The sequence below is a fragment of the Pelobates fuscus genome, chromosome 5 (genome assembly GCF_036172605.1).
Source record: "Pelobates fuscus isolate aPelFus1 chromosome 5, aPelFus1.pri, whole genome shotgun sequence".
Classification (NCBI taxonomy): domain Eukaryota; kingdom Metazoa; phylum Chordata; class Amphibia; order Anura; family Pelobatidae; genus Pelobates; species Pelobates fuscus.
The window spans coordinates 298,121,995-298,138,979 of record NC_086321.1 but is presented as its reverse complement, the minus strand read 5'-3'; the positions used below and the strand labels follow the sequence as shown (position 1 = coordinate 298,138,979).

General features: G+C 45.1%; 1 protein-coding gene across 1 annotated transcript in view; it reads left to right on the top strand.

Moving 5' to 3' along the window:
• Positions 1–5,324: 5,324 nt before the first annotated feature.
• Positions 5,325–16,985, top strand: part of LOC134611528 (mesoderm induction early response protein 2-like) — a 63,095-nt gene continuing 51,434 nt past the window's right edge. Inside the window, exon 1 of the mRNA XM_063455478.1 lies at positions 5,325–5,396. The gene's annotated coding sequence lies outside the window, so the exon portion shown is untranslated. The remainder of the gene's footprint in view (positions 5,397–16,985) is intronic.

The following is a 16,985-nucleotide window of genomic DNA, read 5'->3' as shown; positions in this document are numbered from 1 at the left end:
GTATGCGTTTTTAACCACTCATGCCCATGGAGCCTTGTATAAAGAAAGAGGACTACTAAACTCAGAGGGTAAAGAAATCAAGTACGCAGCTGAGATATTACAACTCTTGGAAGCCGTGTGGGAACCGAAATAAGTTGGTATCATACATTGTCGAGCACATTTGAAAGGTGATGGTGATGTGATAAAAGGAAATCGGATGGCAGATAATGCAGCTAAGCGTGCCGCTGAATCGGGACAACAGGAATATGTGGAGTGTATAGCTGCTCTCATACCGACCCCTCTGTCTCAATGGACTCCAGTTTATACAGCTCAAGAAGAAGAGTGGTTAAAGACTGAAGCTGCAAAATACTTGGAGAATAAATGGTATCAGTTAGAAGATGGAAGGATAGTTATTCCAGCATCGCTAGCCGTAGAAATTGTCCAGAATTATCACAATGGGACACATTCCGGGAGAGATAGTATGGAAGAATCTCTTAGGAAGCATTTCTACATACCAAGATTGTCCAATTTGACTCAAGCCATTGTACGAAGATGTGTGTTATGTGCCAAAAACAACGCAAGGCAAGGTCCAGTGAAACCACCGGGAGTCCAGTATATGGGAGGACTCCCTATGTCCGATCTCCAAATAGACTACACGGTAATGCCTAAATCCGGTGGACATCGTTACCTACTAGTAGTTGTGTGTACCTACTCAGGATGGGTAGAAGCATGTCCTACTCGTACAGAGAAAGCAGGAGAAGTTGCGCGATTTTTGTTGCGGGAAATAATACCCCAATATGGACTACCATGTTCTATAGGATCGGATAATGTTCCAGCCTTTGTTTACCAGTGCCTACAACAACTGACTCATATGCTCAGTATTAAGTGGAAACTTCATACGGCATAAAGACCTCAGAGTTCTGGAAAAGTGGAAAGAATGAACAGAACTATTAAGAACCAATTGGCAAAGATGTGTCAAGAAACTCAACTTAAATGGAATGTTCTTTTGCCAATAGCTCTGTTGCGCATTCGTAGTACACCTACCAGAAGGATGGGTCTCTCACCTTTTGAAATTATGTATGGGCGTCCACCTCCCGTACTTGGTAACTTAAGGGGGGATTTAAAACAGTTGGGAGAAGGAATTACCCGGCAGCAGGTTGTAGAGTTGAGTAAAACTATGGAGGAGGTACAGAAATGGGTACAAGATAGGTTACCTGTGAATATTTATCCACCTGTCCATTCTTATCATCCAGGAGATCAAGTTTGGATAAAGGAATGGAACAGTGTACCGTTGGGGCCAAAGTGGAGGGGTCCTTATGTTGTTCTTTTGTCTACCCCAACAGCTATAAAGGTGGCCAAAGTGACTCTGTGGATTCATCACTCCAGGGTTAAACCAGCAGCAGTAGATTCTTGGCAAGTTACACCAGATCCTGAGAATCCCTTTAAAGATCCGGTTGAAGCGTGCAACTCAGTCGGAGTGACGAGGAACTATTGGGACTTCTAGAATAATCATAAAGATCAGCAAGTAGGTGTTTTGACGGCCATAATAAAGCCTGACCACCTACCTACGTTACATAGTCAGAGTGTCCTGAAGGGATCTCTGTGAAGGAAAGTGAGGATCAGGAAGGACTCCATTCCCTGCAGCCCTCACATCCTGGAAGCTGAGGTGCCATCGCACGGTCGAAGAGTCAGGACAAAGATGTCAGGAGTGATGTGTTTGATAATGTATATATGTGTGTTTTTAATTATTCAGGAAGGTAGAGGTACCGACACACCAGGCTGTGAGGTTTGCATTAAGACTACGAAAACAGGCAAGCACATTTCCCAGACCCTTATTTGGCATGCACAATATGAGTGTAAGGGACATGTATCTAAGTGCAGATACTTGGGTAAAGATTATAGTGTATGCCATCTAAGAGCAGGAGAACCTAAGTGTTTCAGTCCAGAATATCAACCCCGTACAATTTGGTTGACTATTCGGAATGGAGACTCACAGGGGACCCTGATAAATAAGACCATACTAGAAACCGTACATTCTTCAGGTGTTCTGCTATTTGATGCATGTAAGGCGATATCAGGTGGTAGGAAACCGTGGAATGTATGTGGTGATCTTAAATGGGAAAGAACGTATGGGTCTAATGATAAATATATTTGCCCCAGTAGTAAGAACAAATATATGGATCCAAAGTGCCCAAATAAAGATTATAATTATTGTCTGTATTGGTCCTGTGTAGGGTGGGCAACCTGGGGACAGACAGTAGATAAGGATATGATTGTTACTAAGTTGCCTACCAAACCATATTGTAAGTCTATGGAGTGCAACCCAGTCCATATACTTATCAATGACCCAGAACTATTTATAGACAGGTTTGGGAACTTATTTGGGTTCCAGATATATGGAACAGGTTTGGATCCTGGGACAATATTATTTATAGGGATTGAGACCGATACTGTGGCAACCCAGACTCATCAGGTCTTTCATTCCTTCTATGAGGAGATGAGTGTGGAAAATAAGATCCCTCATAACGCAAAGAACTTATTTATTGATTTAGCCGAGAGTATTGCTGGTAGTCTTAATGTAACCAACTGCTATGTGTGTGGAGGTACTAATATGGGAGACCAATGGCGTTGGGAAGCAAAGGAGGTAATGTATTCCGGTTCTGAGACAGTTGAACAGATAATATCTTCTCAAACTGATTATCAAATGAGTGTTAGAGGTAAATCTGAGTGGCGATTAAAGACCTCCATTATAGGTTATGTTTGCATAGCAAGGTAAGGAATAATGTTTAATACATCTGTAGGAGAATTGACTTGTCTAGGGCAAAAAGCTTATGATGATGATACAAAAGATACAACTTGGTGGTCAGCTTCAAATGTCTCAGAATCACCTAATCCGTTTGCAATTTATACCAATTTAAAGAATGTGTGGTTTGACTTATCTGCTACATCTAGTTGGAAAGCCCCGGCAAATTTGTACTGGATCTGTGGTAAGAAAGCCTATTCGGAGTTACCACAGGACTGGGAAGGGGCATGTGTATTAGGTATGCTCAAACCATCCTTCTTCTTGTTGCCAATTGAAACAGGAGAGACTTTGGGAGTTAAAGTATATGATGTGAATCATAGAAGGAAAAGAGGACCCCTAGAGATAGGTACCTGGGAAGATAATGAGTGGCCTCCCCAGCGTATTATAGATTATTATGGGCCAGCTACGTGGGCAGAGGATGGTACTTTTGGATATAAAACCCCAATATATATGCTCAACCGTATCATAAGGTTACAGGCAGTGGTTATGATAATTACCAATGAAACATCACAAGCGCTCAATCTCCTAGCAAAGCATAACACTAGGATGAGGACAGCCGTTTACCAAAATAGATTAGCTTTGGATTACCTATTGGCAGTAGAGGGAGGTGTATGTGGGAAGTTTAATTTAAGCAATTGTTGTCTTCAAATAGATGATGAAGGGCAAGCAATAGCTGAGCTTACTAGCCTTATGGTTAAACTAGCACATGTGCCTACTCAAGTATGGAAAGGGTATAATCCAATTAGTTGGTTTGGTAATTGGTATGAGCAGCTTGGAGGACTCAGGGCATTGGTAGGTGGAGTCATGCTAATCTTGATGTTGTGCCTTCTCCTGCCATGTCTGATTCCTTTGGTAGTTAGGTCTGGGCAGAGCATTATAGAAAATATAGCAGAGAGAAAGGCAGCTGCACAGATAATGGCTGTTTATAGGTATGAGGCTCTAAATCAAGGAGAACAGGTACAGGAAGAGGAATGCTGAGGGATTCGTATCTTTGGAGAGTCGCAAAGTCTAGTCTGGTTTATGGCAACTTGAGGTGTAAGCAAACTCTGATTAAGTGATGCATCTGGAATTATGGAATATCAGAAGCATCAAAGGGGGGAATGTGGTGGAATCTCGGTAAAAATAAATTTAGTAGGCCGAGATTGCCACGTGGTATGTGTATGTGCATATACTGATGTATCGGTCGGTTGGTTGCACGTGGCAACGATACAATCAGTAGTGTACGGAGCATGTGCAGAAATACAGGATATAGAGAATTCCCCTCCTCCATTGTGCTGGGCAAGCCATGTGGTCAAACAGGAAGTTAGTCTTTGTTCGGTTGATTGGGTAAGAGTATGTGTGGGTGGAGCTGATTATGGGAGGAGTTATATGCCTATATAAGGGACCTACACTGTATGTTCGGGGCTCAGACTTTGCTGTTTTTTGGTGACATTAGTCCCTCTGAGTCCCGGTCGGTGAATCGAATAAAGAATCTCTTCCTTCCTGAAGAAATCTGTGTCCATCTCTCTGTGCTTGTCTTCCGTCAGTTTCTCCGTTATCAAGAGAAATCATATTTAATCAACTAAAAAAATGCAAGCTATTCAGATGACTAAAACTAAATGGTATTTGTCAAAAGACTATGACATAAACAAAATAAAAAGTGCTGTCAAAATTAACGCTGCTCACCAGTGAGGCTTCAAAACAATTAGAAATGTATCAGCTACTTATTATGGTAAAAAAATTAAAAAGTAAGTATGTCTGGGCCATTTTCTTTTCACTGAAAGTAGCAGAATACGCAAAGACCCCCGACGGTGACATTGCCGCTTGGGGTCCGAAAGTGCATGTAAAGGTGAGTTCTACATACACGAACCTGTCCCTCGCTAGTGTGGCCATCTTCTTTGACGTGTCTGTCTGTCACTGAACACTTATGCATGCACAAGAGTACAGAGTTGAGATTTAGAGAGGATCCTGCAAGACCTTCCATAGACAGAGACAATTCCCTGAGCCGTCACTGATGACGTCTGGGGAATTGACACTTCTAGACGGGAGTAGCTCAGCCCAGTGTCTTGGAAGTGTCAAGCCGGAGGAAATATACAGAGAAAAAGTAGTCCTTAAGTCTCTGTATACCTCATGACTGTTAGTATTTCAGCGAAATCCCAACACAGTTGGATTGAATATTTCATCAAGATTCTATCTTGATAAAATAGCAATTTTTCATGGGTGGGAGGGGTGTTGTATGAGTATGCTTTGGCCCAAAAAAAGTTTCCAACCCCTGCCCAGACACATTATTCCCATGAAATATCTTTTCACAAGACCACACTCTACCAGTGTCACTGCATTCATGCAGTGTAATAAAGCAGCTCAGTCCTCCTGCCCTGGCATACTAAGCTTCAGTGAGCACACATACACACTGTTATTCCCCCCCCCAACCCCCAACCCCAGGGGAACCCACTACCAGACAATGACTAATAACGGGCTCCAACACCAACCCACTGCCACCTTTCCCAAAGCAGAATCCATCCCTCCCGCTGTCACGTGACTTCCTTACCTGGGCCACGCCCTCTCTTCCGCCGAGAAGCCAATCGCTTTCCTCGCTCACATCCGGGCTGCGCTAGTCCGTGTTCGGCGGTTGGAGGTAAGCGGGATAGAAGGGTGGGAGAGAGAGATTTGCACTCGGCACCCCCCTCCCTTTTTGCTCGGTCGGAAGCCGTGTGGGGCGGACGCGCTGTGCAGTATAAGGTCAGCTAGACGGTGGCAGGAAGGGTTCATGTCTGTTGGGGGTGGGGGTGGGGGGGCGCGGAGATAAAAGGTGACCCCCCCCACATGCCTCCTGCCGGTTATCACTGGGTATAACTGCCCCACACCGGGCATTATCCTTCATAGAGCCCGCTGGAAACGGGAGCTTAGGGAGAGTTAGGCAGGTCACACCCATAGCGGCTTATATGGTGACTGGGGAGAAAACTATGTCACATTTCAACGGGTTTCTATGGGCAGAGAGAGCAACAGGAATGCTGAGTCTAATTATAAAGTCATCACATTTATTAAAAGTCTTAGACAGAGCATCCCTGCACAATACAGAATTAAGTAGGGATCTATAACACATGGCATGAGTAGTGGTGGGGTCTAGTATTTAGCTTGTTTGGTGTCAGACCATGTTTCATGTTCCAAAACCAAGAGACTAAGGCATGCATTAGTGTTAAGATGCAGAAGGAAAAAAAACAACCATGCATAGAATGAGTATTGTGAGTTATTATTATTATTATTAGTGGTATTTATATTGCACCAACGTATTGAACATTGTAGATATTCTGTAAGGTGGTCATCCAATTCTAGATGGTTTTTGGAGACAGCATGTTCTGTGTTTTAGAAGAGTCGTCGTTGTCGTTACTCCAAGGATGGAGAGGGATAGGTAATGCATTAAAAATGTTTCTGCAATGATGTCTCTTTATACTCAAGGAAGTTGCCAACATCCGTCAGCAGCCAGTCTTGGTCTACTCGTTGATCTTATTTCTAGTGCCGTAGTATCCCATAACTTCCTGCTGCTTTATTGGCGTTAGCCGTAGTAAACCGCATAGTTGAATAACTGTTTGCGGCCGATTCTTCATTGTGAATTAAAAAATAAAAAGGTGTTCACACAACTGAATTAAAGATGACGGTTTCCATTTCAAATTTCTATTTTTATATCTTTTATTAATTTTTTTTTAGTAATGACTTAGAACTAGATTTTTTTTTTCCTCCTCATGATGATGCTAAGTAAATTCTTGCAACGTTGGTTCCTTAAGTAACAAAATATTTTTTTAACATCATTGCTTGATCTTTCTGTGTCTGAGATATCACTAACCTAGCCAGGGTGTTAAAAATGTCCTAGCACCTTACTCTTTAAAGGGACACTCCAGGCACCCAGACCACTTCTGCCCATTGGAGTGGTCTGGGTGCCAACTCCCACTACCCTTAACCCTGCAAGTGTAATTATTGCAGTTTTTTTTAAACTGCAATAATTACCTTGCAGGGTTAAGTCCTCCCCTAGTGGCTGTCTATTAGACAGCCACTAGAGGGAACTTCCTGCTCCATAGCACAGGTTTTCTGTGCTAGAGCGTCGCTGGACGTCCTCACGCTGTGTGAGGACCTCCAGCGTCGCTCTATTCCCCATAGGGAAGCATTGAAATTCATTTTCAATGCTTTCCTATGGGGTGCACTAATGCGCATGCGCGGCATTGCCGCGCATACGCATTAGGTCTCCTCGGCCGGCGGGCGAGATCAGTCTCGCCAACCGGCCGACGGAAGCAGAAGGAGGAGCAGCGGGGGAGGAGGGAGCAGCGACGTGGGACATGTCGCTGCCTCTGGTAAGTCACTGAAAGGGTTTTCACCCCTTCAGCAACCGGGGATTGGGGGGTGGGAGGGAGAGGGACCCTCCAGTGCCAGGAAAACGGAGCGTTTTCCTGGCACTGGAGTTTCCCTTTAATCCAGAGCATATTTCTGTGTAAGCACGGCTCAAACTTTCCAGTGGATATTCAACAGTGGTGAGTGTGCCACTGTACCCCCGGTGCATTTATGAAAGCAGCATCATCTTAACAATACCTTTCGATATCTGCAGTCACCAAGAGTTACATTAAACAATAGAGGTGGGCACCCGCATTTTAAAGCCTACCTCAAATTGGCTCTCTGTAGGGAGTACTCCAAATTTTGCAACAGACACTCAGCATATTCCTGAGAAGCTGACCAATTTACAGTGGAGAGAGATCACGAGTATGTAAATCTGCAGGGACACTTAAAGGGACATGCATCACAATTATTTAGTGAAACAAATATACAAACCAAAATAAAGCAAGAATACAGATGAAAAGTATTTTCTAAACGTTTAGAAACAGTCAGATTGCATTGCTGGGCTCGTCTCTCAGCTAGGGGAGTGTCTTCATCTCCTACCCACCCACCTCAGTTTCAGATTTGTTCAATAATGGCAGAAACGGGGCATCATTGCATGAGTCACACTCAGATTCGGACTCCCGCTCTTCTCCCCTTATCGGAAATCAGGCTGTTTCAAGGTAAGGAAGAAGCAGGTTAAAATGAAGAAAAATATTTTCCTGTTGTTTTTTTTAAGCCTGGAGAATAAGACAACTGTTAAAAGGTAAAACCTTTTAATGTCAGTTGTCTCAAAGTGACGCAATTTCCTTTTTAACGGTAGTTATTAATCATAGGAAAGGGGTAGCGTCTGCCTTCCAGTACAGATGGGGGCTTTCTGTTAGAGCTATGTAACTGCAGGAAGATTTTTTTTGCCTACATTGGCGGCAAATTCTAAGCCGAACCCATAAAACAAACCCTGGGGAGCTTGACTATAGTGCCTCTCAAATCGATATGGGTGGAGGCTGAAAATCTAAGCAGAACTTCATGGTGGCCCTGATTTTTCAAAGCCGACTGGAGACAAATCCAACACATGCTAGGGACTGGTACTCTGACTTGAGACACATTCAAGATTCATTTCCTCTCACCAAAAAAGACCTGAGGGATCAATTACACTAATTCAAAACACACGGAAATGGAATATACCAAACACATTGCTCCTATGAAGAAAAGGCCTGGCCGACCTTTCTAAGCGCACACATGAAGTTGAGAAGTTGGACAAAGTCACTACTGTGACTAATTCATACAAGGTTGCCATACATGAGCTTTGAGAGCAAGTAAAATTGCTTGAAGATGCCCAAGAAGATCTTTAGAATAGCTCAAGTAGAAATAATATCCCACTCCTGGATCCCCCACCTGCGGAGCACCTTGTAGATCAAGCCTGCTGTGCCTTGAGCAACTTTTCTGTTGCTAGCACCCAGCCATGAGACGTCATTATTCAATTACATTACTTTCCTATCAAAAAGCACTTATGTGAGCAGCCCGTGACTCGCCCCTGCAAGTTGATGGACATCCAGTCCAATTCTTTTAAGATCTGGCACCCAGAACCCCTCACAAACATCACAAACTATGACCACTTAGACCAAGTATGTCAAACTCAAAGACTAACACGGGCCAAATAACCAAGGTTTAAGTTTGTTTGCCGCAAAAAAAATAAAAAATTCAGCTTTCATAGAAACGTAGACTTATTTCGAAAAGTACAGTATAAAAAAAAGTTGCCTAACTGACACTGGACGTCCTCACGCTCGTAGGGCTTCAAAGTAAACAAAAGAGCGGATTTGTTTTAAGGAGACATGCATTTGCATATAACCAATGTTTTTGTTCAACTACCCTGACATATTAAGAAAAGTTTGGTAATGGGACTGAAATGGTGAATGTATGCTGTTGCACAGGTGTAAAAAAAAACAAATCACTTTATCTTGTTGTTTGAAGTCCTATGAGTGTGTTCTTCACTTTAGCTGAGATCATCAACTTGGTGATCTCAGCCAATCCAATGCTTTCCCATAGAAAAGCATTGGGAGGCTATTGTGCATGTGTGGCAAAAAGCTGCGCAGCCAATCAGCATCTCCATGGGGAGCGTTCAGCACCCCCATGCAGAGCTAATCTAATACACTGCCCCTTCCACCCAATCTAATACACTGACACTCCTCCCTCCACTCTAATTTAATTCACTGCCCCTCCATAACCACTCTAATACACTACCACCCCCTCCCTGCCCAAATTAGTACACTACTCTCCCCCTAATTTAACACACTGCTCCCCCTCCATCACCACTCTAATACACAGCCCCACTTCCTCTACTAATTTAATACACAAGCCTTCCTCAAATTAATACACTGCATCCCCAACTTAATACACTTGCACTTTCTCTCCCCCAAATTAATATAGCGCCCCTCCCACAAATTAATACACTGCCCACTCCATCTCCCAATTTAATACACTGTCCTCCCCAAATTAATATACTGCTCACTCTCAAATTAAAACAGACTGCCACTCTGCCCTCTTGCGGCCATGGGAGGAAAGACAAGAATCGGGCAGGAAATATCTTTCCTGTCTTGTGGCTATTCGCAGCCATAGTACAAAGCGCCCCCGAGGCAGGCGGGCCACAAATATATTCACTGTGGGCCGCAAGTTTGACATGCTTGACTTAGACCCTCACTCACTCCTGGGGTCAGCCATTCAAACGAACATTTCGTAGATAAAACCAGATAGTCATGATAAACAAGGTGTCGGATGTGCAAAAATTTGCCTACCATCTTGGGCTTCAACATATTGCCATAGATAGACCACCACCTCTAAGAGCAACCCAGATCTCTTACCTGTGGTTCACCACCTCTGCAAGATCCGTGAAAGAAACTAATTTTACTGCATCTAGACACTTACCTTTCCTTAATAGATGCAACAAATAATGTTTCATTGCGATCTCCCCAGAAACTAACATGAAAGGTATAGTGATTGTAACTACATTTGTAGACACTCTGGGTAGTTTCCTCTCATTAACGGGACAGTTGGCTTTAGTTTTTGTTCTTTACATGCAACCTCGACTCCAGACAAATCATTCTGGCAGACATCCTCTATCCGTCTATCTTCTTTGTCAGCCACTCACACAATCCTAGTAGGGGATTGCAATACAGTTCTCACCAACTGTGGATAGGATGGCACAAGGGCAAGGACAATCACTGGGCATCCTGAAAAGTTGATATATTTTCACTTCAATTCCTAGCCTCCCCTTACTTATTGGACATCTGGAGAGCACAACATCCCTTTACACTAGATTTCACCTATTTTCACCCGCACAGTTTGTATTCCCGGATAGATCACTTTCTCACTTCTCCCCATCTGAATCACTGAGTTCTAGACTGGCTTTGCCACCAGGCACAGCCCCCACACAAACCATTGGGCAGAAAACACATAAGCCCTCACCCAGGGCTGTGCCTGATTCCCGAGATGTAGATGCCATGCTACAGAAGTACATAACCCAAGATGGCGGCCGAGGAGAATGCGGTCGGACCCACTAGGACAACAGTGGGATACTCTCCTACCGAGAGCAAGATTTGGCAATATCTACCCACCTTCAATCCGTGACGGGAAATCTTGCTACAAAACAGGATACCCAGACCCTTTTGCTCGATATACAAAAGATATAATAAGCACAGATGTCCAACATATCCTGGACCATGTGAGGGTCACACAGAAGTATGTAATGGACATTCATAGAGAGGTCTCCCATATGAAGGACTCTTTCCAGTCTTCTTCATATGCACACACCACCCAACTCTCTTCCATGGAAGATTGCCTGAAGCGCAATCACATAAAGATAAGGAGTCCCTACCACTATCAAAACAGAAGAAATGTATCATTATTTCCGTTGCCTAGTTTTTCATGCACTAGTGAAACTTCTCTGAATATAGATTCTTGGGTTTCCATATGTTCGTTAACTCATCTATGTAACGGACCGTTTCAGCAGACAAGGGGTTAAAATCCGTTTAGGCGATAATCTCCTTTCTGAGAGACAGGCACAGCTACTGCAGAACACCAAACTCCCGAACTGGATACAAAATAGCACTCCAAACTGGAACCTCATATAGCTGCTAGCAGACGAACAGGAAAAGCATACATCAGCTTACACTCCAGGCAATCAGTCTCTATCAGCATACAGTGAATCCCCCCAAGAACGAGACAAGGCTCCGTGTTGAGGGTCAAGCAGTAGTCTTTCATTATATGAATAGGCTCCATGGCATAGCTATCTGGGGGTATCACCGCTCACACAGGGCAATACCGAATGGCCCCACTGTGTTTAAAGGGCCAGAATGAGTGACATGCACTCTGTTAGGGCCGAATACGTTTTTTAAAAGGGCCCAATCTCCCAGGGCCATACTCCAAAGGCAGCAGGCGGGCAACCAGGCTCCTCCAATGCAATGTGGCGAGATTGGTCTCGTCACATCTCTCCCCCTTTCCAAAAAGACTAACAGGGTACCTGACCTCCTGCCGGTCAGTGCCCTTGTTAGTCCAGCAGCCCACCCACAAAGCAGAAAAAACAGTACAGCCCACCCACAATGAATGGTTACTACACCTGGGTAGAGGAGAAACTTGTCCATGTCCAGGTGCCTCACCACGGCTGTGTGGGGGACTGGTAGGCTGCCTTGGTGGGTTGCTGAGTGGGCAGAGACCAGCGGTACTCTGACCTGGTGCCAGTACTACCACCGGAGTAGTCTGGTTGGAGCCTGGTTGCTGGAGACTGACTGTCTCCCCCTTAGGTGTATGGCTCTGTCGTGGGGGGGTAGGACCGACCGTCCCTACCCCCTGTGTGGTAAGTGCAGAGACCACAGTCCCATCTGCACTGGTGTGGGGCTTACAGTCTCCCCCTGGTACATTAAGCTGCCGCTGGGGAGAGGGGGTAACAAGCTCCTCTCCCAATAGAACACTCTGCCGCTGGGGAATGGAGACTGTGCTCTATTCCCTGCCCATTAATGATCCGCCGCTGGGGAGAGGTGGTAACAAGCTCCTCTCCCAGACATACTTCCAGTCTTTGCGGAGGGAGACCGACTGTCTCTCCTCCCAACACAGAGTCCTGCTGCTGGGGAAAGGGGACTGGGCTCTCTATTCCCTGCTGGATACTCTGCCGCTGGGGACTGGAGACTGGGCTCCCAATTCCCGGCACATCACACTGCCGCTGGGGAGAGAGGACACTGCTCTCCTCTCCCTGTACTTCACACTGCCTTCCCGGCATATCACTCTGCTGCTGGGGGGCAGGAACAACTACCTCTGCCCCCTGTAACTCAGCCTGCCGCTGGGGAGGGAGGACACTGCTCTCCTCTCCCTGCACTTTACACTGCCGCTAGGGAATGGAGACTGGGCTCCCAATTCCCTGCAGGACCGGTGGAGAGACCTCGGTCCCATCTCCACTGGCCACCTGGGGTTCTTCCCAGTAAAACTTTACCATCTCGTCCCCTCTGAATGGGTCTGGCTCTTGGCCTGTCCTGCTGCTCTCCTGCTGAGCCTTCTCATAGTATTGGAACAGCTGCTGATAGCCCTGTTCTAGCTCCATCTCCCGGGTCACCAGGTGGACCAGGTCTTGCTCAATTTCGTGAGTGTCGTCCCAGTCATACCTGCTCTCCCTCCACCCCAAGAGATCACTGAACCGGGCTTGTGTAGGGCTCTCAAATTCGAGCTCTGAAAAAGAGTGCCATAACAAGCCAGGACCGTCAAACTCCTCTCCCTCTGGCTTGTCATGCTCGGCTGTCCAGGGCAGGTACTGTGCCCCATACCACCAGAGCGCCTGGTAGGCATCCTCCAGCCACATCTCCTGCCATACCCGGAGCTCCAATTCCTTTACCCATTCCTCCAGGGGCTGCTCTCCCAGGAAGGGCATCCGCAGGGCTAGTCGCCTCTGTAGTCGCTGGTCTTCCTTGTGGAGTTTCTCGCCCCGCTGGTATTCCACCATACCCAGTGCCTGGTACCAGATGCCTTTTGCGGACTGCATCCCGGTCATCCATGGCACCCTCCTCATGCTCCACTGCTGGTTCCATCCTGGTGCTGTCAGGGTCGCTGTACTCAGACATGCGTTGCCCTCAAATTATAAAATCCAAAGCAATGGTGTCTCCTGTAGCTGTCCTTCTGGCTGTATGAACGATCCCGCCGCTTGCCACCAATTGTAACGGACCATTTCAGCAGACAAGGGGTTAAAAACTCCCGAACTGGATACAAAATAGCACTCCAAACTGGAACCTCAGGAATAGCTGCTAGCAGACGAACAGGAAAAGCATACATCAGCTTACACTCCTGGCAATCAGTCTCCAACAGCATACAGTGAATCCCCCCAATAACGAGACAAGGCTCCGTGTTGAGGGTCAAGCAGTGGTCTGAGGTGCTGGCACACCCAGCCTAGTTTTTATTACAGTCAGGTACAAACAGAACACACCCAGGGGGAGGTATAAAACAACCAATAACATAATAGTACAGCCGACAGTTTCCCTCCCCTCTGCTTGGGAGATAATTGAGTTTCCTACTATATCTACTCAATTATCTCCACGCTAAAACGTACACATTTTTATAACTTTAAAACCATACATCACATTCACATAAAAATACATATCCCCAATCAATCCATTCAGGGGAACAATATATTAAAAAATGGCATGAATCAGACCAGGGGTTCAAAAGTTAGTAAAATTATCTTTTGTTCCCCTGGCTGGCAGCATATCAAACTAGCTCAAACAGGTTTTACAGGGGCATCTATCCTGGAGAAAAAGGGGAAAGTAATCCAATTATCCAGGGCTAGAGGCAGACTCCATTGAGCACATGGTTGCAAAAAGACATAAAACACTTTAAAATACATAAAGTCCCCTTTTACATATAACACACAGACATTTCACTTATCCCCAGATAGCTGGGATCTGAGCGCACAAAACTACCGAATAGCGCTCAGATCCTATTCACACAGTTCAATTGCCATGGAGCTAAAGTCTTTCCCATAGTCTTTCATTATATGAATAGGCTCCATGGCATGGCTATCTGGGGGTATCACCGCTCACACAGGGCAAATACCGAATGGCCCCACTGTATTTAAAGGGCCAGAATGAGTGACATGCACTCTGTTAGGGCCGAATACGTTTTTTAAAAGGGCCCAATCTCCCAGGGCCATAGTCCAAAGGCAGCAGGCGGGCAACCAGGCTCCTCCAATGCAATGTGGCGAGATTGGTCTCGTCACAATCTATGTTCAGAGAAACTTCCCCGAACATAGATTAGCAAACTAGTGCTGATCTAAACTAGGGATTATTTTCGAGGCAGGGCTTATATTACGAGCATCACCTGAAAATAAGATAGGGCTTGGTACAACATTAGAGGCCACTGCATTTCTAGCTACATCGAAACTTTCTGTACCAACTTCCAATGTGAACTACCAAACCTCACCCCATACAAGGGTTCAGGCCACTGTGGAGCCACTTGTGTTGGAGGGCCTACATCTTCAACCACCTGGCTACACCTATCTTTATTACTGCTACTCACAATTGCACAATTTGATGTTCAGTGTTATGTTCCTTTTTTAACATTTTCTTTCACTCTAGCAATTGTCTCTAGGTTCTACAGTAACCAGGTCTGCTTGACTTATGTTATAGCACAATTAACCTATGTATGAGCTGATGTGGGTGAGGCCCTGATGGGTGATTACCTACCCACTTACTACTATAGTACATCCACTACTCTACCGCTGGCAAGCCTCTAATCCCCCCCTCTCCCGCTGCCCCCTTGGTTATGGGTAATCTAAAAGGTGATAAATACATCATTCCCCGCTATGAGCGCTCAACCTCTCTTGTCCTGTTTTTCCTGGCTTTTTATTGCTCCCCGGGTGAGCAGGGTTTGCTTATCACCATCCTGTAGCCTCTCCATTACTTAAGGAGCCACCACATGATACTGCATGTACAATATATTCCCCGAGCCTCACACAAACCCCTGGTGATACTAGCATGTTAAATTCTCAGTCCTCTGGTACCTGTTTACAAAAAAAAGTTGTTGATTACATGACATCGTTTATGTTGCCGTGCTGCTAATGTATGCAAACAACTATGTTGCAGTGAAACCATTGTTATGTACCTCCAGCACAACAAAAATAAGAATGATAAAAAAATAAACGCCTTCAACACATCAGATATCATCACGCCTAGAACTCTTCCATACACAAAACCCCACAACCACCAACCTCACACAAATGTCTGCAGTCAAAGACACCTTAAAGAGACTTACACTTGCAGACACTTTGGACAATAAAAATCTATGTAAAGGGTTCTTTGAAACCCAAGAAGAGTCATTACACAGATGGTTTTACAACCTCGTGTTATTAAGTGTTTACCGAACCCTTACTGACACGACTGTGCGGTTTTAAATGCCATAGTGAGTGGTGACCCCTGACATTGTCAATGCCAACTTATGTCTTATCCCAAAACAAGAATAATTAGGTGGAGTATTACAAGAAAGTGTCATAAATCCATATATATACATTTATAATAGATATAAATACATTTAAAATGTATAAATATTATATATTTATGACACTTGAACATTTCTTGTGCTACTCTACCTAATTTTATAGCATGACAGGAGGCTTCATATTTGCTTAAGTCTCTCTTTACTAGAACTCCACAGCAGCACATTAACAGAGAGATAAACACCAAAGACAAAAACATAAGGTATCTATATAAGGCTCCTCCTAAGCCACCATTTCCTCTTTCTTTGCTGCTCCGCAGAACAGTACAGGTCAGAGTACCACTGCCTCCTGGTTTTTCCTGGGTGGCTGTGTATTTATTGTATATATACCCCTTTTGTTTTGCAAACTGTTTAATTCTTACTTTTTTCTCTCATTCTACTGATTGGTATTTTGTAATTTTACTTCTTTCTTCTTAGTCTTGCTTTGACTGTTTTTGTTCCGTTTTTATACTTTCTGTTTTATGTGTGCCTGTTGCCTTTACGGTCGCCGTGAAGCGGTCTTCCGACCGCCTCCCGTGCCGACTGTCGGGACCGCGGAGAAAGACTCCAGCGGTCCCTCGAGCGTCGTGTACTGATTCCCGCCCGCCGGCTTCGTCCGCCGAGCGGGAATCCCCTGCCTGCTCCCCGGTCCCCCCCCTCCACGCCGCGCCACTCTCCGGCTATGCTCGGGCAGCGTGGGGAGGATGCTGGGAGCTTCTGTATTGCCGCGGGCTGCGGCTTCCATGAGCCCTCTCCTTCCGTGACCACGTGGCCGGGTCCGGGGGTGCGCGGCTTTCTAGGTGCTTGCCGCGTGTGCGCCCTTCACTTAAAGGCGCAGAACACTTTTTTATTTTTTCTGGTATGTGCAATGTTTTCTCCTATTGAAGGTGGTTTGCTCATTAATGGAGATAATATTAAAGCTGTTTTGCTTTATTTCTCACACTTTTTATTTTTTCTGTCCCTCCTGTACAATTCGGGGTTTTTCTTTGTGTCACACTACTGTATCTCCATAGGTGCTTGTTTCACCTCTCAAACCTGATTCATTCAGGAACGTATAGTGGGGTAAATGCTTGACTTTGGCTCTGTAGATTTTGTAAACTACTTATATTGCTTACGATATTTAGACAGGGCACAATGTCTCCTTTAGGTGCATTGTGGTCAAGACAGGACACAATGTACTATATGTACTGTAAGCAAACACTTTCTGGTTTCCACCTTTAACAGTGTCGGCTATGCCCTATATCTGGGCCTGTGACGCATGCTACGCTATGCTGTGCTTCATTGCCATTTTGCAATTACATACTGAACGTCTGTTTCCGGCAGACCCCCTTATATATTTGGGGCTTACATTTCTGGTTTTAGG